This window comes from Dromiciops gliroides, chromosome 4, assembly GCF_019393635.1.
Source record: "Dromiciops gliroides isolate mDroGli1 chromosome 4, mDroGli1.pri, whole genome shotgun sequence".
Classification (NCBI taxonomy): domain Eukaryota; kingdom Metazoa; phylum Chordata; class Mammalia; order Microbiotheria; family Microbiotheriidae; genus Dromiciops; species Dromiciops gliroides.
The window spans coordinates 136,720,154-136,735,995 of record NC_057864.1 but is presented as its reverse complement, the minus strand read 5'-3'; the positions used below and the strand labels follow the sequence as shown (position 1 = coordinate 136,735,995).

The 15,842-nt window shown below is 39.5% G+C and overlaps 1 protein-coding gene across 1 annotated transcript in view; it reads left to right on the top strand.

Moving 5' to 3' along the window:
- The window catches only part of WDR64 (WD repeat domain 64), a 182,175-nt gene that overhangs the window by 94,138 nt on the left and 72,195 nt on the right, over nt 1–15,842 (top strand). The window lies entirely within an intron of this gene.

Here is a 15,842-nt window from a genome sequence, read left to right as displayed (position 1 = left end):
TCTCAGTTTTACAGATAATACCATTCTGCTGGCAGAAAGCGAAGAAGAATAAAGAAGCCTCTTGATGGGGTAAAATAAGAGAAGGTAAAGGTTAGCTTGAAGCTTAACATCAAAAAAACTTAGTTCTTGACAAGTGGTCCCCCCACTTCCTGGCAAATAGAGGGAGAAGAAATGGAAGCAGTGCCAGATTTTATATTCTTGGGCTCAATGATCACTGCAGATGGCAACTGCAACTCAGAAATTAAAAGATGCTTGCTCCTTGAAAGGAAACCTATGGCAAATCTGGACAGTATACTGAAAAGCAGAGACATTACCTTGCCAGCAAAGGTCCATATGGTCAAAGCTATGGTTTTTTCACCAGCAATGTATAGCTGTGAGAGTTGGACTATAAGAAAAACTGAGTGCCACGCATTCAATGCTTTTGAATTGTGATTCTGGAGAAGACTTTTGAGATTCCCTAGGATGGCAAAGAGATCAAATCAGTCAATATTAAATTAAGTCAGGCTATTCATTGGAAGGTGAAATACTGAAGCTGAAGCTCAAATACTTTGGCCATGTAATGACAAGATGGGACTCATTGGAAAAGCCCCTGAAAGATTGAAAGCAAAAGGAAAAGGGGATGGCAAGGGATGAGATGGATAAAGAGTATCATGGAAACAATGAACATAATTTGGACAGATTTCAAGAGATAGTGGAGGACAGAAGGGCCTGGCATGCTATGGTCCCTGGGGTATGAAGAGTTGAACAGGACCGAATGACTGAACAATAGTTTACTCTGTAGTTATTTGTTTGCATGTCGTCTCCCCCATTAGATTGTTACCTCCTTAAAGCAGGGACTCTTGCCTCTTTTTGTATCCCCAGTGCCTGGCATATTGTAAGCGCTTAATAGATGGATGGATTCTATGAAATCCTAAATTAGGTGAGTCAGATTTGTGTGTTAGGAAGATCCCTTGGGTAAAAGGGTAGAGAAGAGAAGTGACTTGAGGTAGAGACCAACGAGCAGGTTATTTCAATAAATTATCCAGGAAATAGGTGAAGAGAGCTTGAATTAAGGTGGTGGTGGTTTGAGTGGAAAGAAGGAGACATGTATGAGATACCGTTGACAAGATTTGGAAATTGAGTGGATATTGGGAGCGGAGTGGAGTAAGACTGAAGACTTGAGAATTACACAAAGGCTGAGAATCTAGGAGACTGAAAGCTTCTTGGAACCCTCCACCCAAAAAAGGAAACTGAAGAAGAGGACTAGGTTTGGAGAGGAAATCACTTTTCTTAAGAAGAGGATTGGGGCAGCCAGGTGGCACAGTGGATAGAGCACTGGCCCTGAATTCAGGAGTACCTGAGTTCAAATCCGGCCTCAGACACTTGACACTTACTAGCTGTGTGACCCTGGGCAAGTCACTTAACCCCAATTGCCTTACCAAAAAAAAAAAAGTATAAGAAGAGGAGAGGAAAAGTTGGTCAGAGTCCCAGAAGCATGAGGAGGTACAGAAGGTGATCCGTTGTGGGTAAGAGACATAGATGACAGTCTGGCCAAGTCCTCATAAGGAGCCTGAGGCCAATGACTGGTATAGGCCCAAGAAAATATGTCTTAGGCCTGGCAAGCTTCTCATTTAAACACACAACATTCCATCACCTGATTCCCTGCCTTTTTAAATGCTGAACCCTATGCCTGAAATGCTTCCCTTTTCATCTTCCCCCCCACCTCCTGGCTTCCTTCAAGCTTCTGTTCAGGGGGCAGCTAGGTGGTGCAGTGGATAAAGCATCAGCCCTGAATTCAGGAGTACCTGAGTTCAAATCCGGCCTCAGACACTTGACACTTACTAGCTGTGTGACCCTGGGCAAGTCACTTAACCCCCCATTGCCCTGTCCCCCCCCCAAAAAAAAAAGTTTCTGTTCAAATCCCAGTTTCTATAAGAGGCCTTCCCTGGTCTCTTTGTCTCTCTTCCACTCCTATCCACCCCCAACAGCTAGTACCTCTTCTCTAAGATTACCTACTTTCCATTCACATTGCATATATCTTGCATGTACTTAGTTATTTGCATATTGTTTCCCCATTAGCATGTGAGCTCCTTGAGGATAGTTTTTGTCATCATTGTATCTATCCCTAGTGTCTAACACAGAGTAAGCACTTAATGCTTGATGACTGATTGACTGTTGAATTTGTGATACCTACAGGACATTGGATTTGAAATGGTTATGTAGTTTTTGATGAGGGACTGGAGCTCAGAAGAGAGAATAGGGATGGAAATATAAATCAGTGAGTCATCAGTACAGAGATAACCGCATCTTTTCTCTCCTTTTTCATATCTCCTCATCTAATAGCTTTTTCCCCATGGCCTACAGACATGTTTCTGTCTCTGTGATCTTTTTTAAAAAAACAAAACTTCACCCATCCCTCTCATTACCTCTACCTGTAGTCGTCCATCTCTTCTCTTCACTGCTCAAGTCCTAGAAAGATCAGTTTGCACTCACTGCTTTCACTTCCTCATCACCTTTTCACTTCTCAGTCCTCTAAAGTCTCGGTTCATAATTCTACTGAAGCTCCTCTCTCAAAGGTTCCTGGTGATCTCAACTAAACCAGATGATTTTCTCAGGCCTCATCCTCTTTGATCTTTCTGCAAGTCTTAACACTGTGTATTATTTCTTTTTCTTGCATACTTAAATCTCTTCTTTTGAAACAACACTGCCACTTTCTCCTAATTCTATCTTGATACTTTTTTATCAGTCTTTTTTGCAGGATCATCATGGGCCCAGATCTGTGGGGGCCAAAATTTAATATACGGAGCATTAATTGGGGGTGACTTGCCGAAATATTGGTGGTCCCGGAAATAATGAGGGACCTTTAGGTTCAAAGCTCCCTCCCCTCTGAACTGTCCTTTTAGATATTTCTCCCACACCAATAAGAAAGGAGCCTTACAGCTTCTTTTCCACAAAAGGATCAGATTTTATTACTTGGGAATTAATTAAACAACAAAGATGAAATTAATAAAAATCAAAGATAAGGAAGTAGGAAAAAAATACAGATAAATTCTCTTAACTCACCATACATGGAAAATCTGCTAGCTTTCTTGCATCACTGAGAAGACCAAGGAGTCCGTCAGTGAGCTGCGAGAGTGTTCTGGAAGAGGCTCTCCTCCCCCGAGAGAGCATTTAATCTCCCTCCCCCAAAAGGGGAGGTCCTTCAAAACTGCCTATGGAGAGTTCTCCTTCTGACCTCAGTAGCATACATAACTTCAGGGTGGGCCAGGTGTGGCCCCTCCCAAATGAGTCAGCTAAAACTCCAATAATTTTTTTACCACAAATAATTTTTACCACAGATCCCTTCCCCCCAAAACCTTATGACTTTAAGATCTCATCTACCTCTATGAGTTCAATCATCACCTCTACACACACCTCTACACTCACCCTTAGTCTCTCCTGAATCCCAATTCTACATCTTCACTTGCCTGCTAGACACCTCCACCTGGCTATCCTGGTAGCAGCTTAAACTCAGCATGTCTGAAACTGAATTCATCATTCTACCCCACCCCCACCCCTGAACTTTTTACATCTGCCCTGCCTTCAGATTTCCCTTTTTCTTTTGAGGGCATCATTTTCTCCATCATTCAGGTTTGTAACGTTAGAGTCACCTCTAACTGTTCTCTCCATTGGACTTGGAGTCACTAAGATATACTTGAGGCATCACAGTGTAAGGGAAAAAGCTCTATACTTGGGGAACTCTGATTCTCACACTTTTACATAAAGCAAGTGAGCTGGTCTATATGAATCTATGGTAATCACAGGATTGTTATGAAGGCAAAAGATACTTCCAACAAAGCACTATCTAAATTAGCAGGGGGATTATGACTTCACTGGATATAGATTGTAAGCTCCTTGAGAACAGAGACTCTCTTTTGTTTCTTTTCATAGCCACTGGCTTAGCACAGTACCTGGCACATGGTAGGTGCTTAGTCAATGTTTGATTGAAATTGAAAAAAAAATGACTTTTCATATGTTATTTTGTGGAATTTTTGACTAGTTGAGCTGAATACCGAGCTGTTCATTTTTGAAAAATATAATAGGGAGCAAATCACCACCTAACAGCAATTTTACTCTGGGAGACTTTTGTTAGTCATTTCATTATAGTATTTATGTAAATTAGTAGTTTTTTAAGGAGAGTCACTGAGTAAGTAGGTTGAGGAGGATTTGCATCTGAGAAGAAATAACATTAGAATAAATATTAGAGGAAGTCATCTCTTGGTAGCTTCTTCATTTATCTCAGCTGGCAAGAATCATGAGAGTTCCAGTTTTAGTCACTGGACAGTGTTATCCCCACTTGGAATTATTTTGATTATTTATTTTCCTTTTGCCTTCATGATTTGGCAAAGATGAAGGAATATTGCATGAGAATGAGCTAATGTTTTTTTATTCCATGCAGGACAGGCTCAGAGGGAACAGACTTTAGAGAAAATTAAGGGGAGGAATTAAGACTTTGGGTAGTCATTCCTGAAAACAAGAGTTCTCAGACAATAGGGAAAGAGTTGTTTTGCAGGGAGAACCAAGTTTCCTTTCCTGGAAATTTGATTTGATTTTTTAAAAATAAATTTATTTTTACATGTGTTTATAATATCCCTCTTCACTACCTGCCCTCCCACAGTGAACAAAAACCAAATCAAAACAACTGAGAAACAAAATCCTCAGAGCTTTCTTCTCTAGAGATTTTCAGGAAAAGGGCAAAAATAACCTTTTGTGGTAGATATTATTATGACTAGGAACAGAGGAATAGACTAGAAAACTCTTCAAATATCCCATCTTCTCTCATGAGTCTGTAAACAGAAGCTAAAGAAGGATTTAAAAAAATTATTTGCTTCTTTAAACTTCAGATAAGGCAGCTAGAGGGCAAGAGACAAGATGGTTGAGGAAAGCAAGTGACTTGCTTGAGCTCTCCCTTAAGACCCCTCCAAAGATCTTCAAATAATGCTATAAGACAATTCCTGGAGCAGCAGAACCCACAAAAAGACAGGGAAAAATCATTTTCCAATCAAAAACAACTTAGAAGGTTGGCAGGACAGGTCTGTTGTACTGGGGTGAGACCCAACCCCAGTGCAAACCCAGCCCCAGCAAACCAGATAAGGCAACTAGACCATGAGGTCAAGTTTCAATTAATTTAGTTACCACCTACTGTATGCTTAGTATTTTGCTAGAAATCCTGTTTATTTTTTGAATTGCATGGAATAGGTTGTCATCATTCTCCTTTGTTACAGTCACACTGTGAATATTATTTCCTCTTCTGACAGTTAAAATAATGGCTGATTGCATTTCTACAGACCAAGCTCAATGGTCTAACAGCTGTGGTAGAGCTGTTGTTTCTGAAGGTGAATTGAAAATCATTGAGAAAATACAGTGAACAGAAAACTTTACCCACTTTCATATCATTAGCAAAATCAAACAGAACAATGGTTGGCAATGTTTGCAAGCACCAGTTGTACCCATTCTGGCCTGTCCTCCTTCCTTTTTTGTAGAAGGAGGAGGAAATAGTTGATTTACAATGAATAGCAAATGGATTGTTAGATGTTGCTATTCCTTTTTAAGTTTTTCCCCTTTTTTAAAGAAAGGTAAAACATTTGACTAGAAAGTGTAGTATGCCCTTACATGAGGGCACATTGTTCCAGAATCAATGGTGAGGTTAAAAAGATTATAGCAAACTTGATCAGGAAAGGCCTCCTGTAAGATACAACTCGAACTGAGCCTTGAAGGAAGCTAGGGATTTCAAGAGGTGGAGGTGACAAGGAATATACACTTAGCAAAAGCCTTCACCTCCTATTTCACTGAGATTAGAGGTCTTAGTCCCGAAGTACTTCAATGTTCCTACTCTTCACAACTTATCTTTTTACTTCTCCTTTGAGAATACAGGTGCCAATGAGGTTACGTCCAACTCCTATATACGCCATGAACCCACAACTTATTAGCAGCATCATAAGATCATATATCTGGAGGTGGAAAGTGTGGAGTTTTAAAATGGTCCAATCTGCAAGAAAAACCACAGACTGAGGTCTGAGCCAATGGTACTTTATTAAAGGGTCCAGTGGACCTCAGATCTTCCTCACTATCTGAGATGCCCTTGGTCCCCAGTACCTTGTTTTTATAGGGTTTGATACCCAAATATGCAAAAGAAGCATGGTGAAATACAGAATCTCATTGGTTGATAGACTTTGCTCTTGAGCAGACCTTGGCACAGACCTATCTTGACATTTTAGGAGTTCCTGATGAGCACACCTATGGGCTTGCAGAAAGGCAAGCTGTAGGCTAGCAACCAGGGCCATTTGTTAGTCAAGTACTAATGGTTATTTCCTCATGTTAGGCCATAGAGGAATGACAAGGGAAGGAGGGGCAACATAAATAGCTGGGGGACTTTCCATGTAATTAAATCACCTCTGCCATGCTGACCTTGTTCACTATAATGAGATAAAACTAGGGTGGAGGGCCTCTAGTTAGCTTTCTATGATTAAGCAAGTGAACTTACAATCTGTAGTTCAAAGCTCTGGGGCATAATGTACAGCACTTATAATCACTACCCCCATGGAATTATATCACACTAATTAATACTGATTGGAATAGAGTAGGGGTCCAAATGAATCATTTCTCACAAAAAGAACCCAAGAATCAACTAGTCCAAACTACTCATTTTATGTCTGAGAAAAGTGAGATCCAGAGATATTCAGTGATTTTCCCAGAGTCATATAGGAAGGGCATGGCAGACCTAGAATTTGAATCCAGGCTTTCTGACTCCAAATCCAGCACTTTACCCACTTCACCACCCTGCCTCCCACACATTATAAAAACCAGTAGGAACATTTCTCCATAGCTGGTTATTTTTTCCATGATATCTAGACCCACAACCACCCCAAGTCTGCTGAGTGCTTCTCCAGGGCAATCATCATCATTGTCATAGCATTTTTAGGTATTTTAGGAGAAGGGAAGAACATTTACAAGGCACAGCTGTGAGAATGATCATGGTACATAACAATGAGAACTGGAACTGACAAGGAACAATGAGACTGGACTGACAAGAATAGACTGGCCATGGGGGCGGCTAGGTGGCACAGTGGATAGAGCACCAGCCCTGGATTCAGGAGAACCTGAGTTCAAATCTGGCCTCAGACACTTAACACTTACTAGCTGTGTGACCCTGGGCAAGTCACTTAACCCCAAATGCTTCACCAAAAAAACAAAACAAAAGAATAGACTGGCCATCCTGAACAATAATGAGAAATAAAGTGGGAGAGGCAGGGTGGGAGCAGACTACAGAAAACTGTCTGCTAGGCAGGAGAGGCTTAGATTTGAATCAGTGGGCAGCAGAATTACAGAGCAGAGAGGAAGAATAAAATGAAGTGAATGAATTTTTAATGGACCAATTTTTGTGATTCTGCATTTCCCTTCAGTAACCATAAACCAGAAGCAGTGAAATTATACAATAAAAATCAATAAGGATTGAGGGGTTTCACAGTGGGTTTAGCAAAAAGCTCAGGAGTGGGACAAGTCTATTTAAGGTGGTAGGGAAGGCAGTGTCAAAAGAGTGGATCCTAGGATCAAGTGTGGGCAAAAAGTCCAGTGATGTCAGGATCATGACTAATGGACTGGATGAAGCTGGAGGATTTTAGTAGTTATAGACCCCACATATTGTGGGGGGTCAAATTGTGGAGAACCATAATAAATCTCAGGTTATAGGACATTCAAAGTTCTATACCTTGGGGGAAGCTAAGTGGCACAGTGGATAAAGCACTGGCCCTGAGTACCTGAATTCAAATACAGCCTCAGACACTTGACACTTACTAGCTGTGTGACCCTGGGCAAGTCACTTAACCCTCATTGCCGCACTTAAAAAAAAGAAGAAAGTTCTATACCTTGTCAAAATCACAGATACTTCATAATGATTTTTAATAACTAATTTAAAACCTGATTTATCAAGCTTACCAACATGTATTTATTGAGCTTAGACTATGAGCCTGACATTGTATTAGCTACTATATCATACAACAGAAGTTTATGGCCCTAGCCCCGCTCCAGAAGGGCCAGTTAGCTGGAGTCATACGTATAAAATAATGAATAAGAGAGCTATCATTATATACACACATACCTGTATATAGCATATATATATGTACACAAACATATATGTGTGTGTATATACATCTAGTCCTATTCTGTGCATCTTTCAACTCATGAATCCTTCAATAAGCACTTATTAAGTGCCTAGTATATGCAGGGTACTGTGCTAGGCAATGAGGGAAACAAATAAGGGGGCTTACATTCTACTTAAACAATTACTCCCAAAGATACATTCCAGAGGTACAGCACTAAATATGATGGCTTTGGGGAGATGAGGTCCCTTTCCAAATCAGGCCTCTACCTGTCACCCTCTAGCAATCACAGGCCAAAGTAAGGGTTTTTTCCCTCTTTATGCAGTTTTACATGATTCTTCATGGTTTTCATTTAGTTCTACAGTCTACTAGTTTCTCTGACAGAACAAAGTTGAGTGGTTCTCCTACTATCATTCCATGCATGATGGAGGCAAACCTTCCACAGTTCTCCCTGTCTCTCTTCAGATACCACTACTTTACTCTCTTTGCTCTACTTTTTCTTTTTCTCCCTTCTAGTCTCTATCTGTTACAAGCTATCATCACCATGTGAGCCTTCAGGGTAAATAATTTACCTTACATAGTCCCTCAGATGACAAAGGGAAGGAGAAAGCTAAATGATCCTACACCAGCTGCTATAGTGTTAATAAGCCAAATTCACATGGAATAGAGTGTGATTATTTAAGACCAAGGGAAGTTTTTCATCTGAGAGAACATCATAACTAGTGTTACAATGCTATGACCAAATTACATTTGTATGGGGTCTTACAGTATTCATTTTCAGAGACATTGTCTCATTTGATTCTTACAACAACACTTTGAGGTAGAAAATATACTATTATGCCCATTTTGCAGATTGGTTTATTACCAAGAGGCAGAGATGTTAAATGTATTGCCCAAGGCTACTTGGGCAAGTGTTGGAGCCATCACTGAAGCCCACATCTCCTCACTACTCATCCAGTGCTCTTTCTACTATGTCCAAGAGCAACATGCTTAGGTACAATTCAATGGATAAATGGTGTAACGATTGGAATGACGCCACCTGCTGGAGACTTACTGTAGAAGAGTTCCGCCCATGAAGTGAAGGTCTTTGAGGGCAAGACCAGGAGTCTTTTCTTTGGAAAAGGAAGTGACGCGGGCTAGTGGGAGGAAGAAGGAAGAGACTAGCGCTCTGTCTGGTTCTGTTTCCTGAGGACGCTGGTGGAGAGGGGAGCTAGAAATGTGCTCTCCCTTTAATAGATAGGAATCTAGGCCTTTTCTTCTCTCTTTATCAAATTCTTATTCTCCTTAATAAATGCTTAAAAGTCTAACTCTTGCTAAAGCTTATAATTTATTGGCGACCACTCATTGGATATTTTGGACAGTTTAGCTAGAATTTTAGCCCTTAACAATGGACAGAACATTTCTTAAGCAATTACTATGTTCCAGGTGCTAAGCTAAGTGCTGGGGATGTAAATATAATTAAACAACATAGTCCTTGCCCTTGTGAAGCATGCATTCTAATGGGGGAAGATAACACAAGAAAGGGACCTAGAAAGAGGGTAGAAAACTCCTGCATTAGCATGATGTGGGTGATATGGAAGCCTAAAACAAGATAAGGTGACAACTCACCTTCTAATGCAGTATACTAGGGGCATATTCCAAGGTACTGGTAGGAAAGGGATGAAGATGATGGTCAGGAAATGATATGGAGGCATAGTACCAGAACATGTATGGAACACATGTCAAGGTCATGGAGAGGGGCAGTTGGAATAAGTGTGGCTGTGAGTTCTGGCTCAGTAAGGTCTCACCAAATATTCTCTGTCCAAGAATATAGCTCTAGGAGTTGTCAGATCATTCAGGATAGCTAGCTAAGCTAGCCTCTTAGAGAATTAGGGAGATGGTGAGAGAGAACAACTCTTTTACATTTAATGGTTGAAGAAGTTGAATGGAGACTGGGTAGTATGGAGGGGGTAATATGGCCTATGGTACCTACCTACTAATATTCAGCTTCCTCCCTCCACCTTTCTCCCCCAATAAATGTAGCTCTCTATGAAAACAATAGAGCTAGACTGATTATATTTCAGGGCTTCGTTGTTGATGACTCTCCCTTTGTATTGTGTTAAAAGTGGTTCAGGGGCAGCTAGGTGGTGCAGTGGATAGAGCACCGACCCTGGAGTCAGGAGGACCAGAGTTCAAATCCAGCCTCAAACACTTACTAGCTGTGTGACCCTGGGCAAGTCACTTAACCCCAATTGCCACTTGCAAAAAAATATATATATGTATATATATATCATAAAGATTACTATCTACAAAAAAGAATTTATTGAACTTTCATTATATGCCAATAATTGCTCTAGCAAATATGGGAGTACAGACAAAGGATAAAATAAGATATCTACCCACAAAGAGTTTATAGCCTAGTTAAAGAAATGACACCCAATATGAAAAACAATTTTCTATTTCAATGACTAATTTTATGGGACACTGAAATTAGGTTTCATTTTCCTAGTCAAAATAAAGAAGTCTGGAGAACCACCAGCCATTAAGTCATTCACTTGTTTTGCAATTGTCAGATAGGCACTATGTACTATTTGAAAATCAATCAAGGTACCTACTGTTTTTTCTTAATTTGGGATTTTACTTACCAGTGAGTTCACAATTGAATAGCATACTGCCTTAGAGAGAATGGTATTTCCATGTCTCTTAAGAAAATTACTTAACAATAAATAATAATAATAATAATAAAAGAACTCAATAAACCCATGCTTAATTTGGTTCATTCAGAAAGTAAGTTACCCAATAAGTAGGACTGTATTGTGCCAGAGGCCAGTCATACTTACTTCAGCTCCCTTTCTCCCTGACTTTGACATGTACCTACCTGTGTTACATATGTGTTCTGGTACTAGATTTCCATATCATTTCCTGACCATCATTCTCATCCCCCTCCCACAAGAAGCCTAGGCGCTCTTCCTGGTATACTAATGCCTGATAGATGTGATTTCATCTTTTCTTGAACATGTACCATGGACAACATATCACAGTCTTTTGGCAGCTAGGTACCAAAGAGGATTGAGCGTTGTATTTGGAGTAAGAAAGACCTAAGTTTAAGTTTAAGGCTACATTTCTAGAAGGGTAGGAATCGGGCTTTGCTCATTCACTCTGTATTGTATCTAACAGTGCACCTAATAAGTACTTGATAAATTTTACTGTATAATTAAATATTTATGAAGTTGCTAAGGAAAAGAAAAGATAGGACACAGTCAAATTAAAGCACATTTTACTGTTTCAACATGTGCATTATGTTATTGCCATTTATTACTCACTCCTCACTACAGGCCTGGTAAGGAAATCTTTGTTCTTATCCTTTACACAGATATGATAAATGGCTTTTGTTTTCCATTTATCAACAATACTAAATCTGTTGTGTGTGTCTTTCACAATGTGTAAAATAAGAAATGACCTCTGTTCATCTACCAGCAGTTTTGCTAGATCAAATTTTAAAATCATGAAGTATTTGTAACTTCATGTATGTCCCTGGAATTATAAAAAAATCAATAACCTTTTGAATATTTCTTATTATGGTATCTTTAGGGATTTTTTAGGAGGACTTTGAGATGATATTTTCTAAAATGTATTTCCTTAGTCTAAATTTTATTTCCTTGTTATTTATTTATTTCCTTATTAATGCTGGTTGTTCTTGCAACTTGATCCTTTCTTCTGAACCTTTTTTTGTCCTTTGCTTCCTTGCCCACACCCCTCAAAACCTTGACTCCCACATGTTAGGTCATAAATCAGAGCCAGGAGAGAACTTAGAGGTTCTCCAATGGACATTGGTATTGCCCCCAAATTTACAGATCTCAATAGATTCTGTAATAATTATGTCTATTACAGATATTACAGGTCACAATTTATGGGAAAGTTAAGTTACTTGTCCAAGGTACATATGGTGGCAGAGCTGAGATTTGAATCCTGTGAATTCAAATTTGGAAGCTTCTCTTACTTCTACCACAATTACATTATTTCACCTTGTTCCTTCTCCTACCCTACCAGGAAAGAGGGAAGGTAGAGGGAATGTTCCACCCCCTTGGGACGAGTACAGCCCAGTCAGTATTGCTCTTCTCTTTTGATTACACCAAAGAGTTCCTATAACTCAGTTATACCAGCAGTTGACTATGTCCTGTTGTTGCCTTCCTGACTCCATGCCTGATGCTCTATCCAGCGTGCCAGCTCACTGCCCTGTGGGCACTTAACAAATGCTTATTGACTGACTATTCAGGACTTCTAAAGTCACACCATTTAGGCAATTGACTAGTCTCTACCTACTTGTAGGACCCACCCTCCTTAGTCATATTCAGGCAAATGAACATAATCCAAAAGTAAAAAACAAAAACAACAACAAAAAACTAACTTCAAATAAATATCATTCAATAGCCAAAAGCAATATAATTTAACATAGAATTAAATATGTGGATTGCTACACAAGTCCAAGATTTTACTAGCGTTCCTACATAAGATACAAGTTTTTGGAAAAAAAATGATTCCTCAGAATTTTATTTATGCCTTTATTAACAAGAATAGTTTGTTAGCTTGGATATGACTCTGTGAAGTGAGGACAACTGATATGAAAATTCTGGGCAAGGCAGGAAACACTGGATCGTTTAAAGGAAATATACTATCTGAGCTATTATAATTCACATTTATTAAATGTAAGCTCAGGGCAGCTAGGTGGTGCAGTGGATAGAGTACCAGCCCTGGAGTCAAGAGGACCTGAGTTTAAATCCAGCATTAGACACTTAACACTTATTAGCTGTGTGATCCTGGGCAAGTCACTTAACCCCAATTGCCTCACCAAAAAAAAAAAAAATGTAAGCTCATCCTCTTCTTAATAAGCAATATGACAGTGATAAATTAAGGCACCTGAAGTTTAAGTAAGTACTTAATAAAAGTGCAAACCATGCCCTCATTAATGAACTAATTCTGAGTTCCCTTTTTACTTTCAATTTAGGTCCCATTTTAGCAATAGCATAAGCTCCTTCCTTCAATTCTTCCTTTCAATCCCAAGAGATATTGTATCTAAGACATCCAGAAACAATGTTGCATAGAAAGATCCTTAAATATGCAGAAAATATTCCATCAAATATTCAGTAAGATGTCTTAGTGTCTTAACTCATATAATTAGCAAATACTTCCCAACATCTAATCTGAATCCTTCCATTTTGACATTTAAATCCTCTCCCCAGTGCAAGGAGAAAACAGCTAGCTCAATTAGATTATTAGCTCCTTTTAAACAGGGATCATAGTACATAGCAAAATGCTTAATATATAGCAATTATTCAACAAATACTTATTGTTTAAGTTTTCAAATTGTCCCTCTACATGCTTGAAAAGTGGTACCAAACCTTCATTCAGTCCTCCTTTTCCTGTTATACAACTTACATTTCCAGTCTTATCACAAATATTTCCTTTGGCATATTCTACATTCCAACCAAACTGACTCACTTCATTTCCCATTCTCATCCTGGATTCTCCCATATCCATACATTTTCTCACAATGTCACCCATGCTCTGAATAGATTCCTTATTCTACCTGTCTTTTTTATTAAAATCCCTGTCTTCCTTTAAAGACAATCTCAATTACCACCACCTATGTGACTATTTCTTCCTGAGTAAAAAATGATGTCTTGGGGCAGCTAGGTGGTGCAGTGGATAAAGCACTGGCCCTGGATTCAGGAGTTCCTGAGTTCAAATCCGGCCTCAGACACTTAACACTTACTAGCTGTGTGACCCTGGGCAAGTCATTAACCCCATTGCCCCGTAAAAAAAAAAAATGATGTCTTCTTCCCAAATTTCGTCTATCACTTTGCCAGGACCTCTTCTTTGCCTATATCTCATTTTTATTGCTATCAGTTATTTATGTACCTATAAACAAACATAACTTAGAACAGGAAGGTTCCTTAGAGGAATATTATTAAATCATAGTTCTTGCCTTCCCTCTGTTGATTATCTCCAATTTATCCTGCATATTCTTTTTTTTTCCCCCCAGGCAATGGGGGTTAAGTGACCTGCCCAGGGTCACACAGCTAGTAAGTGTCAAGTGTCTGAGGTCGGATTTGAACTCAGGTACTCCTGAATCCAGGGCTGGTGCTTTAACCACTGCGCTATCTAGCTGCCCCTATCCTGCATATTCTTGTTTGTACATAGTTGTTTGCATGTTATCTCTTCAATTAGACTGGAGGCTCCTTGAGGGCAGAGTCTGGAATATTTTTCTTTGTTTTCAGTTTAGTTTTATCTTTCTTCATATTCCTGGTGCTTATCACAGAGCTAAACACAGAAGTACTTAATAAATGATTGTTGACTGACATCACTCTCCTACTCTGTAAGCTAGAGAATCAAATACAAATTCCTCTGTCATTTAAGAATTTTCACAGCCTCACTTCAGCCTGCATTTCCAGGCATCTTCTACAGTTATCCCTTCCACATCTTGACTTTCCCCATCATGGGTTTTCATATATAGCAGGTTGGCATAAGAAATTAAATGGGAATTTGGGAGGACTTTTGTGGAAGCCACAGATGATATGCAAAGGCCAACAGATGACATGGAAAAAGTTTAGAAACTCAGAAATGCATAAAATCTTTATAGTATTATATATGATCAACCCAAATTTTACAATAAGGTACTGTAAACACCCCAAAAAAGAAAAAGAAAAAATTCAGACTTCTCTGGTACAAAGGGAAGGCTAAAAATTTTTATGTGAACTTTCCCGATCACAAGGGAATTGCACTCCTAACTCCTATGATGAGGAAGGGGGTAACTGTACATTACTTCCCTTGATATGCTTTGTGGTCCAATCAAACTAGTACGGATGTTTCTTCCACATGCCATTCCATCTCCTGTCTCTATGCCTTTTTGTTTGTTTTTAGTGAGGCAATTGGGGTTAAGTGACTTGCCCAGGGTCACACAGCTAGTAAGTGTTAAGTGTCTGAGGCCGGATTTGAACTCAGGTACTCCTGACTCCAGGGCTGGTGCTTTATCCACTGTGCCACCTAGCTGCCCCCTGTCTCTATGCCTTTTTAACAACTGACTCCCATTCCAAGAATATCCTACTTCCTCACCTCCACCTCTTAGAATCACTTTCTTCCTTCAAAGTTCAGCTCAAGTACCATTCCCTCCATGAGATTTTTCGTGATCCCACAGTTGCCAGTGCCTCTCCCACCAAAATTTACCTTGTATTTATTTGCTCTACATGTTGTTTCCTGGATAGTGTAAGCTCCTTGAGGGTAAGGACTGATTCATTTCTGTCTTTATTATTTCACCTCTGTCTTCCTCACTATCCTCATCTGCAAAATCAGGAGGTTGGAGTAAAGGACCTCTAAGGTTCCATTCCAGCTGTGTAATCCCCAATGTCTAGATGAGTGTCGTTCAGCCATTTCAGTCATGTCTGACTCTTCATGACCCTATTTCGGTTTTTCTAGGCAAAGATACTGGAGTAGTTTGCCTTTCCTTCTCTATTTCATTTTACAGATGAGGAAACTGAAGTAAATACTGTTAAGTGACTTGCCCAGGATCACACATCTAATAATTATCTGAGGACAGATTTGAATTCAGGAAGATGAGTTTTCCTGACTTCATGCCCTGCATTCTATCTACTTCACCACCTAGTTACCCAGCAGGTACTTAATAAATGTTTATTAATTGATGCCTCCAGTTTATAGATAATTATAAAACTTGATGCCTAGAGAAGTAAT